Source organism: Chionomys nivalis, chromosome X (genome assembly GCF_950005125.1).
Source record: "Chionomys nivalis chromosome X, mChiNiv1.1, whole genome shotgun sequence".
Lineage (NCBI taxonomy): Eukaryota > Metazoa > Chordata > Mammalia > Rodentia > Cricetidae > Chionomys > Chionomys nivalis.
Genome location: NC_080112.1, coordinates 60,698,562 through 60,707,488, shown reverse-complemented (window position 1 = coordinate 60,707,488; position 8,927 = coordinate 60,698,562). Strand labels below are relative to the sequence as shown.

Genomic DNA, 8,927 nt, shown 5'->3' with positions numbered 1-8,927 from the left:
GGGACCCATTGTCTGTCAGCCTTCTTGTGGTTGGAGAGGGAACGCGGTTTGTTCTGCCTCGTGTGAGGGGAGAAGGGTGCTTCAATTGAGGGCTCATGCTGTCATGGCCGACAGCTATGACGTTGGCGAGGAGGGACCAGCAGAATCTCCATCAAGTGGACCTCATCTACAGTATTTCTAGGTGGTTTTCTTTGATAAAGTGCCTAAACTCGTGCTTTCGGATGGTTCTCTCATGGTGTGCTGTTGCTCACATCTGGGTTTTGCTGTTCGTAGGGTGAAGCCTATCTAAAAACATTTCTATGAAGAAGCCTTTTCTAAGAACCTACATTCTTTAAAACCTCAGTTGTGATTGTAAGCAATTCAGAATGGTACATAGGAAGTGTCACCGTTAGTGTTGCAGTGCGAAGAATTGCCCTGCCCTGCTGCCAGTAGTTTGTCCCGGTGGAGCTACTGTTGATTGTTTGTTTTTCAGAAATAAAGTATGTTTACCGGCTTCAAAAAAAAATTTAAAGTTGTATACATTTTTCTTTTTCTTCCTTATTTTTGAGAACTTCATATATGATCACTGTATTCCCATAATGCTCTTCCTACCATTCCAAATTCTCCCATGTTCCACAACTTATTTACCAATTCATAATCTTTTATCTGTAATTATTATTACTTATACACATATTAAATGAAAAAGAATGTTTTATTATTCTTCATATGAATATGTAATTCTGTTGGCACTATTAGAACTATACATTATCTACTATATATTTTGGCTCATATAAAAAAATCAATTGACTGTGAATATAAACTAATTTCTAGAATTTTATATTCTGTTCCCTTGGTGCATGTGTTTGCTTTATTAATACAAATAGTATACCATCTTGATTACTACAATTTTGTAGCACATTTTCATGTACTGTGAAACTTCCAGCATTCAACATTTTCTCTCATGAGTCCTTTGATTACACTGAGGTTTTGTTCATCTGAGTTTTCAGATTTTTTTCCTATTTATGTGAAATACTTTGATAGAAATTGTATTAAATCTGTAGCTAGGGCTGGAGAGATGACTCAGCCGTTAAAGGCTAGGCTCACAACCGAAAATATAAATCTGTAGCTAACTGCTTTATTTCAGATGGGATCTTACTCTGTAACCTAGACTTTTCTCAAATCCACAATGAGCACCTTGCTCAATCTCCAAGTGCTGAGTGTCCATGTCTGAGCCAAGGTGTCTGCTTTATACAATGCTTTTGATTATATAGTCATTTTAAATAATTCAGTAAGGATATAAAAAGTAGGTATTTTTGTCTGTTTCCTGATGTTATTAGGAATGCTGTCTGATTTTCCATTCAGTATGAAGTTGGATACAGGTTTTTGAAATGTAGCCTTTATTATGGTGAGGTATGTTATTTCTAGTTTTAGTTTCTTCCAGTATTTTATTATGAAGGGTTGGTGGACTTTGTCAAATGCTCTATCAATGGCGTTTTGGATAATCACATATTTTTTTTCTAGAGACTATTAGTATATGTGTTATATTAACTTATTTGTATATATTGAGCCTTCTTTGTACCCTTGAATGATTGAAACTCATGTGGTTATGGTAATTAACTCTATTATAACAATTTTATATTTAAGAACTCCCTTTCCTTTTACATAGAAGAGTACTGCATCTTTTCACTTTAAGTCTGTGTGTATTCTTAGGGGTAAAGTGAGTTTATTGACAGCCACATATTGTTGGATGATTTTTACTTTTAATTTCTTCTCATTACTACTACTACTACTACTACTACTACTATTATCATCAGGGTCCTTCTTTGTAGCCTTGGCTCTCCTGGAACTTATGATGTAGACCAGAGTGGTCTCAAATTCACACAGATCTGTTTTCCTCTGCCTCCTTGGTGTTGGGAATAATGAATTTTGATCATATCCACTTCATTGTCCTATAACTCTGCCAAGGTCCCTCTCACAAACACATCTACTGAGTTTATTTAGTATTGCCACTGTACACATCAGTGCAGGGCTGACAAGTGGAGCATGTGCAACCTACCAGTGGCCACATTCCTGAAAAAAACTGTCTCACTCCTGCGTCTTATGACTGCCTATAGATTCTAGAGGGGAGTCTGGTGAGCTGAAGTACAGCTTTTGAGATTCATGGGTACTTTTGATAGGATACTCATTGACTGCTCTTTCCCTCAAGCAGGGCAATAGCTAAGGACAGTGCTATCCCAGACTTCTAGCGACTAAACTACGTCTCTTGCATTCGGGATAAAATGAGGAAGAAGGATACAAAGAGATACAACTTTGTCTTTACACAAAGTGCCAGACTAAGTGCAGTGTGATTCAACATATCTCTAGATTCTGAAGCTTCTGAGCATATACCAGAGCTTATAGACAGAGACTGTAAAACAGCTTTGAAAGATGAAACCTGAGGTCTTTTAGGAAGTTTCAAGTTTCAGTCAGGAACAAGCTCAGAACTGGACAAGATGCAGGGGATATCTATCTACCCTCCTGATTCAACTGACACTGTAGTCCATATAGCTATGAGATTCAGATATAATCCAGCTTAATGTCATTTTTTATTTTTTTTATTTTTTTATTTTTTTTCTTGCTGATTTTTTTATTAATTAATTAATTTAATTATTAAAGATTTCTGCCTCTTCCCCGCCACCACCTCCCATTCCCTCCCCCTCCCCCAATCAAGTCTTCCTTCCTCCTCAGCCCAAAGAGCAAGCAGGTTTCTCTGCCCTGTGGGAGGTCCAAGGACCACCCACCTCCATCCAGGTCTATTAAGGTGAGCATCCAAACTACCTGGGCTCCCACAAAGCCATTACATGCAATAGGATCAAGAACCCATTGCCATTGTTCTTCAGTTCTCAGTAGTCCTCATTGTCCATTATGTTCAGCGAGACCGGTTTTGTCCCATGCTTTTTCAGTCCCCGGCCAGCTGGCCTTGGTGAGTTCCCGATAGATCATCCCCATTGCCTCAGTGTGTGGGTGCACCCCTCGCCGTCCTGAGTTTCCTTGCTTAATGTCATTTTTTAAAGTTAAATTTTTAAAGATTTATTTATTACATATACAGTGTTCTGTCTGCACGTATGCCTACAGGCCAGAAGGGGGCACCAAATCTCATGGTTGTGAGGCACCATGTGGTTGCTGGGAATTGAACTCAGGGCCTCTTGAAGAACAGTCTATATACTCTTAATCCCTGAGCCGTGTCATTTTTAGCAATCACTTCTGTCACCATTCTACCAACTTGGGTAGAATAGTGTAGTTTAAGAACACATTCACTTTGGATTGAAGTGTGGCAAGCACAAGATGCTGCCCGGGATCTAGTTCTGAGCTGATAAAATCTGACATTGAACTCCTATTCACAGGCTTACCTGGATAAGGTGCCACTCAGACAGATTCAGTGGAAGGAAATACACACAGTTCTGCTTTATTAGAATACTTTCCATTTAGGTAATATCACCTGTTTCTGGTTAAAGCTGGTTTTGGATAGTAAGTTAATTTTAACAGTGGGTAACATATAATATTGTGTTATCCTTAATGGCCGTGGGTTTAAGGTATGACATGAGGAAGGACATGATAGGTCAATATGGCTGCACATATCTGAGAGAATTTTTTGTGCCAATAATGTTTAATGAGGCATGGGACCTACCATGATACTAGGAGAAAGACTGCCACGACATTCTACTCTTTATAAGTACTATCCTAGTTCTTTTAAAACAATGCACCACCAACAGACATTTTATATATTTTGTCTGACTCTTTCATTTCTATTATAATGGCATGTTACTGTTATTTCAAAATAACTAGTAATTCTCAAAATATTATTTTGAATTATCACCACAACTTAAAAAAACAAACTCTTCCAACCAAAACCATAAGCAAAGAATCAAAATACTGTTAGAACAATCCAGTAGACCATGAAGGAATATTTTAATGGATGGGGAAGGATTATGAAAGAATTAGAAATCATTTAAATCTAGCTGTTATAAGAACTTATCTCTCAATAATGGACTAACTTCTCTAAGTAAAAGAGTTGAATAAAAAAGAAGCACTTAAGGCCGGGCGGTGGTGTCGCACGCCTTTAATCCCAGCACTTGGGAGGCAGAGGCAGGCCGATCTCTGTGAGTTTGAGACCAGCTTGGTCTACAAGAGCTAGTTCCAGGACAGGCTCCAAAACCACAGAGAAACCCTGTCTCGAAAAACCAAAACAAAAAAAGAAGAAGAAGAAACACTTAACTGGGTATTTTTAACAAGACTCCCCCAAAGGACATACAAATAAAAGGAGGTGTGACCACATCAGTATCAGACTAAAGTAGATTTGAAATCAAAAATAATACAAAGGGAATACAGAAAAATGTCAACATAATATTTGAGGAAAAAAGCCATACTGAGACTACACATTCTTTAACTCCATATATGTGAAGTTCCAGATAATACCATACTAGACCACGTTGTTAGAAATCAAGGGTGGTTATTGCTTTAACATTTAGCTTCTGGAAGTGGGCATGAGGGCAATGTCAAAAGAACTAGTTACATTCTACATGCCGATCTTTGAAATAGAAACAAGGATATGTTTTATAAAAATACACCAAGGTTTACCCTTAAGACATGTATTTTCTGAATACATGTAATACCTTTGTAAAATGTTTAAACAAAAAAAAGTATGACTAGATTCTCACTGTGAAGTCTTTCTCTCACCCCAGTTTTCATTATTTCCAAAAGACCTGCTTAATGACTCTAACATATTGTTTCAATTTCTCATTAGTTTTTATTTTTCAAATAATGGAGGGATTATGCTAATCTTTTCCTTTCCCTCAGTCTATTCATTTATAATTAATTGCTTGTGAAGGCATCAGGCAGGAGACAGAGAATTTATAGAGCTTCTCTACTTGCTTATATCAGGAAAAAGAAATTTTTGTTACAAACCTTAATGATTCTGTGACATTTAAAATGATATTTTCATGGGAACTTTGCTACCATTTCTTCTGCCCAGAGTAATTTGCAGCAACCATGGAAATTTTGAAATTAGATTGGGGATGTTCTGTCCCACACCACATGCTTCTTGTAATAGAAGTTTCTGAATAGTGTAAGGATATTCCTAATCCTGACAGTAATGCCCAAGAACAACAAAGGACTGAGTAAGTTTACATATTATATTCCATTTCTAAAATAAAAACAAGATGTAGTCTCCCACCAAAATCAAAGTTATATCTGTCTCCCGGTCAGCATTGTGGAATGAACATGAGCTCCTAGTATAGGGGGGCCTCTGATGGTAAGCAAAGGGCATACCCATTCAGGTGGAAAGCCTTTTAACAAAGGAATTGCCACCGCATGAGTAACGTTAGTGCAACCTTCCATTTCTAGCACATATTAGAGGATCTCCTGGACATTTTGCTAATCTTTAAGCTGCATTACAGGCTTTTATATAAAATGTGCTTTTCTCTGAAGTGGCTCAAATATGCTCTTCTTAAGCTTTTTCCCCCCATTTCTTACAGACAACATCAAAGATATTAAGCTTCACATATTAATTTCTTCTATTGCTCTCTGGAAAGGTTATACAGGGAGATACTGAGAAGCTAGAAATCTGATGATGTACCAGAGGTCATTTGTGATGTGACTCCTGTAAATGCAGAAATATTGGGAAAATTATTCTTCTTTTTTATGCTAAATTATAGCTTGTAGAATAAAGAAAATGCATGCACAGATAATCATTATGATTTAGGCTTAAAGCGAAATTAATCCTGAATTCATGGAAATCACTCATTTAAATACTATTATAGATTCAATGGTACTAAATAGCCAGATGGGATATGTGGAGTCATGATGCATTTGACTGATTATTGTTCCCTCTAAGTCTGTTGTACCATTACCCCTGGTTATACAGCCCAACAAAACACAACTGTGAACTCATAGTGGTAGTCTATGTGTTTCCACTGAACAGAACGGTTGCCAAAAAAATGTTATGGTTACTACCATACATTTAAAATCCCCTATCCTCAAGTGGTTTACTTTGAGCTCTATTCAATTCTGTTCATTTGCAACAAAACATGCCTTATGATTATCCATTATTTAGAATTTTATATACATATTAAATTAAAATATTCCATTTTTTTCCTCTTTTTTTATTAATTAATTTATTTAATTATTAAAGATTTCTGCCTCTTCCCCGCCACCACCTCCCATTCCCTCCCCCTCCCCCAATCAAGTCTTCCTTCCTCCTCAGCCCAAAGAGCAAGCAGGTTTCTCTGCCCTGTGGGAGGTCCAAGGACCACCCACCTCCATCCAGGTCTATTAAGGTGAGCATCCAAACTACCTGGGCTCCCACAAAGCCATTACGTGCAATAGGATCAAGAACCCATTGCCATTGTTCTTCAGTTCTCAATAGTCCTCATTGTCCATTATGTTCAGCGAGACCGGTTTTGTCCCATGCTTTTTCAGTCCCCGGCCAGCTGGCCTTGGTGAGTTCCCAATAGAAATCCCCATTGCCTCAGTGTGTGGGTGCACCCCTCGCAGTCCTGAGTTCCTTGCTTGTGCTCACTCTCCTTCTGCTCCTCCTTTGGATCGTGAGACTTCAGTCCAGTGCTCCAATGTTGGTCTCTGTCTCTGTCTTCTTTCATCGCCTGATGAAGGTTAATATTCAGGGGGATGCTTATATGTTTTTCTTTGGGTTCACCTTCTTATTTAGCTTCTCTAGAATCACGAATTATAGTCTCAATGTCCTTTATGGCTAGAAACCAAATATGAGTGAGTACATCCCATGTTCCTCTTTTTGGGTCTGGCTTACCTCACTCAGGATAGTGTTTTCAGTTTCCGTCCATTTGTATGCAAAATTCAAAAAGTCATTGTTTTTTACACTCATCCATTGCTGGTGGGAATGCAAACTTGTGCAACCACTTTGGAAAGCAGTGTGGCGGTTTCTCAGGAAAGTCGGGTTCAACCTACCTCTCGACCCAGCAATACCACTATTGGGAATATACCCAAGAGATGCCCAAACATACAACAAAAGTATATGCTCAACTATGTTCATAGCAGCATTGTTCGTAATAGCCAGAACCTGGAAACAACCTAGATGTCCTTCAATGGAAGAATGGATGAAGAAAGTATGGAATATATACATATTAGAGTACTACTCAGCAGTAAAATATTCCATTTTAACATGAAGTTTATCCTCCATTATAGCTCCCATTACAGTATGGAACTATTTAAAATCATCATATGCAATGTTTATCCTGCTTTATTCCTAAGTTTTCAGCTTGTTGGTTTGCTTATTTTCCCACACAGACACACTCCATAATTATTAAAAATACTGTTAAAAGTTTTCATAAGCCAGCGAATAGTGTCTGCCTTTGATTCCATCACTTGGGAGGCAGAGACAGGTAGATCTTTGAGGTTGAGGCCAGCTTGGTTTACATAGCAAATTCCAATACAGATATGACTACAGAGTGAATCACTTGAAAATGATCATGGTATCTGCATGTTTTGAATATTTCACTTTTTTTTACTTGCTACACCTACCCACCTTATTCCCCATCTTATTTTTCTCTCATTTTAATGTATTATCTAGGGCCTTTATTAAAATGTCATAATAAAAAACACTTTAATTCTCACCTTAAAGGTAAATTATATGTAATATATATAACGTACACAATATAGAGATATTAATATATTATATTGATATATGGATATTAATATATAGAGAATGGAATATATATCATATGTAATCTTAACATTTATATGTATACACCAGATAGAAACCTGTAAAGCTATGTTTTATAAAATTACACAAATAATTTCTGTATTTTATTCAGTACAATACTAGCGTCTAGTGCTGAGGACCTATTTCTCTTCTTTAGTTATTTTAAAGCATTAATTATGCTGTTGTGTGTATCTTTACAGCCTGGAGCTTAACATTTCATCATGTAGTGTGTGTGTGTGTTATGAATATGTATATGGAGGTGAACTCACCACTGTACATACAGAGGCCACAGGAAATACACTGGGCATCCTAATCTATTGCTCTCCAGCATTTTCCCATGATACCAAGCCTCTCACTGAACCTGGAGCTAGGCTAGCATCTAGCAAGATCTACAATTTTTTCTGTCAGTATCTCCTCATAGACACTAAAGTTTCCATGCCATACCAATAAACTATATCCCTACCCAAATTTTAATTTTATAAATTCTAGTGTGTATGTACTTATAATTTCTTGTGGTTTTAATTTTCATTTGCTAATGACTACTGATAATCTATATCTGTGCATTCTGACATCCACTTATATTCTTTGTTGAGGTTCTTATTCTTTTGTCCATTTTATTTTCACTGGGTTGTTTTATGTATATATATGTATATATATATATTTTATATATATATATAGTGAACAAAAATCACTTATCATTTACCAATGTCATAGAATTTTTTATCAGTATCTTAATTTGATGAAGTCTAGTCAGATAGTTAAAAATCAGAATAAAGAGAAGCTACTTAGTTGGTGAATTTTGCCTTGGAAAACTATTTTCTGAACAAAGTCATCATGGATATAAAGCGAAATATTTGATTTAAGTATTTATACTTTTGAAACAAAAATAAATAAACCTGTGTATATTTTCTGTTTGTTATGATTATCTTCAGTTTGCTCAGCACTTCAAAACCTGCATGAAGTGTTATGTTAATTGAATGGTTAAAGTATCACCACTAGAACACAGCTTACAGAATCAACTAAATAGGGCTTGTAGGGACTCATAGAGACTGAAGCGACAAACACGGAGCCTGCATGGGTCTGAGCTAGGTCCTCCACATACATGGTGTAGTTTGCGGTGTTTGTGGAACTTCTAACAGTGGGAGTGGAGATGTCTCTGATATTTTTACTTGCTCTTGGGACCCTTTTCCTCCTATTGGGTTGCCTCATCCAGCCTTGATAGAAGGGTTTGACC

General features: G+C 36.9%; 1 protein-coding gene across 1 annotated transcript in view; it reads left to right on the top strand.

The window, feature by feature from the left end:
* Positions 1 to 8,927, top strand: part of LOC130867758 (melanoma-associated antigen B18-like) — a 399,852-nt gene that overhangs the window by 230,224 nt on the left and 160,701 nt on the right. The gene's annotated exons all lie outside the window — the stretch shown is intronic.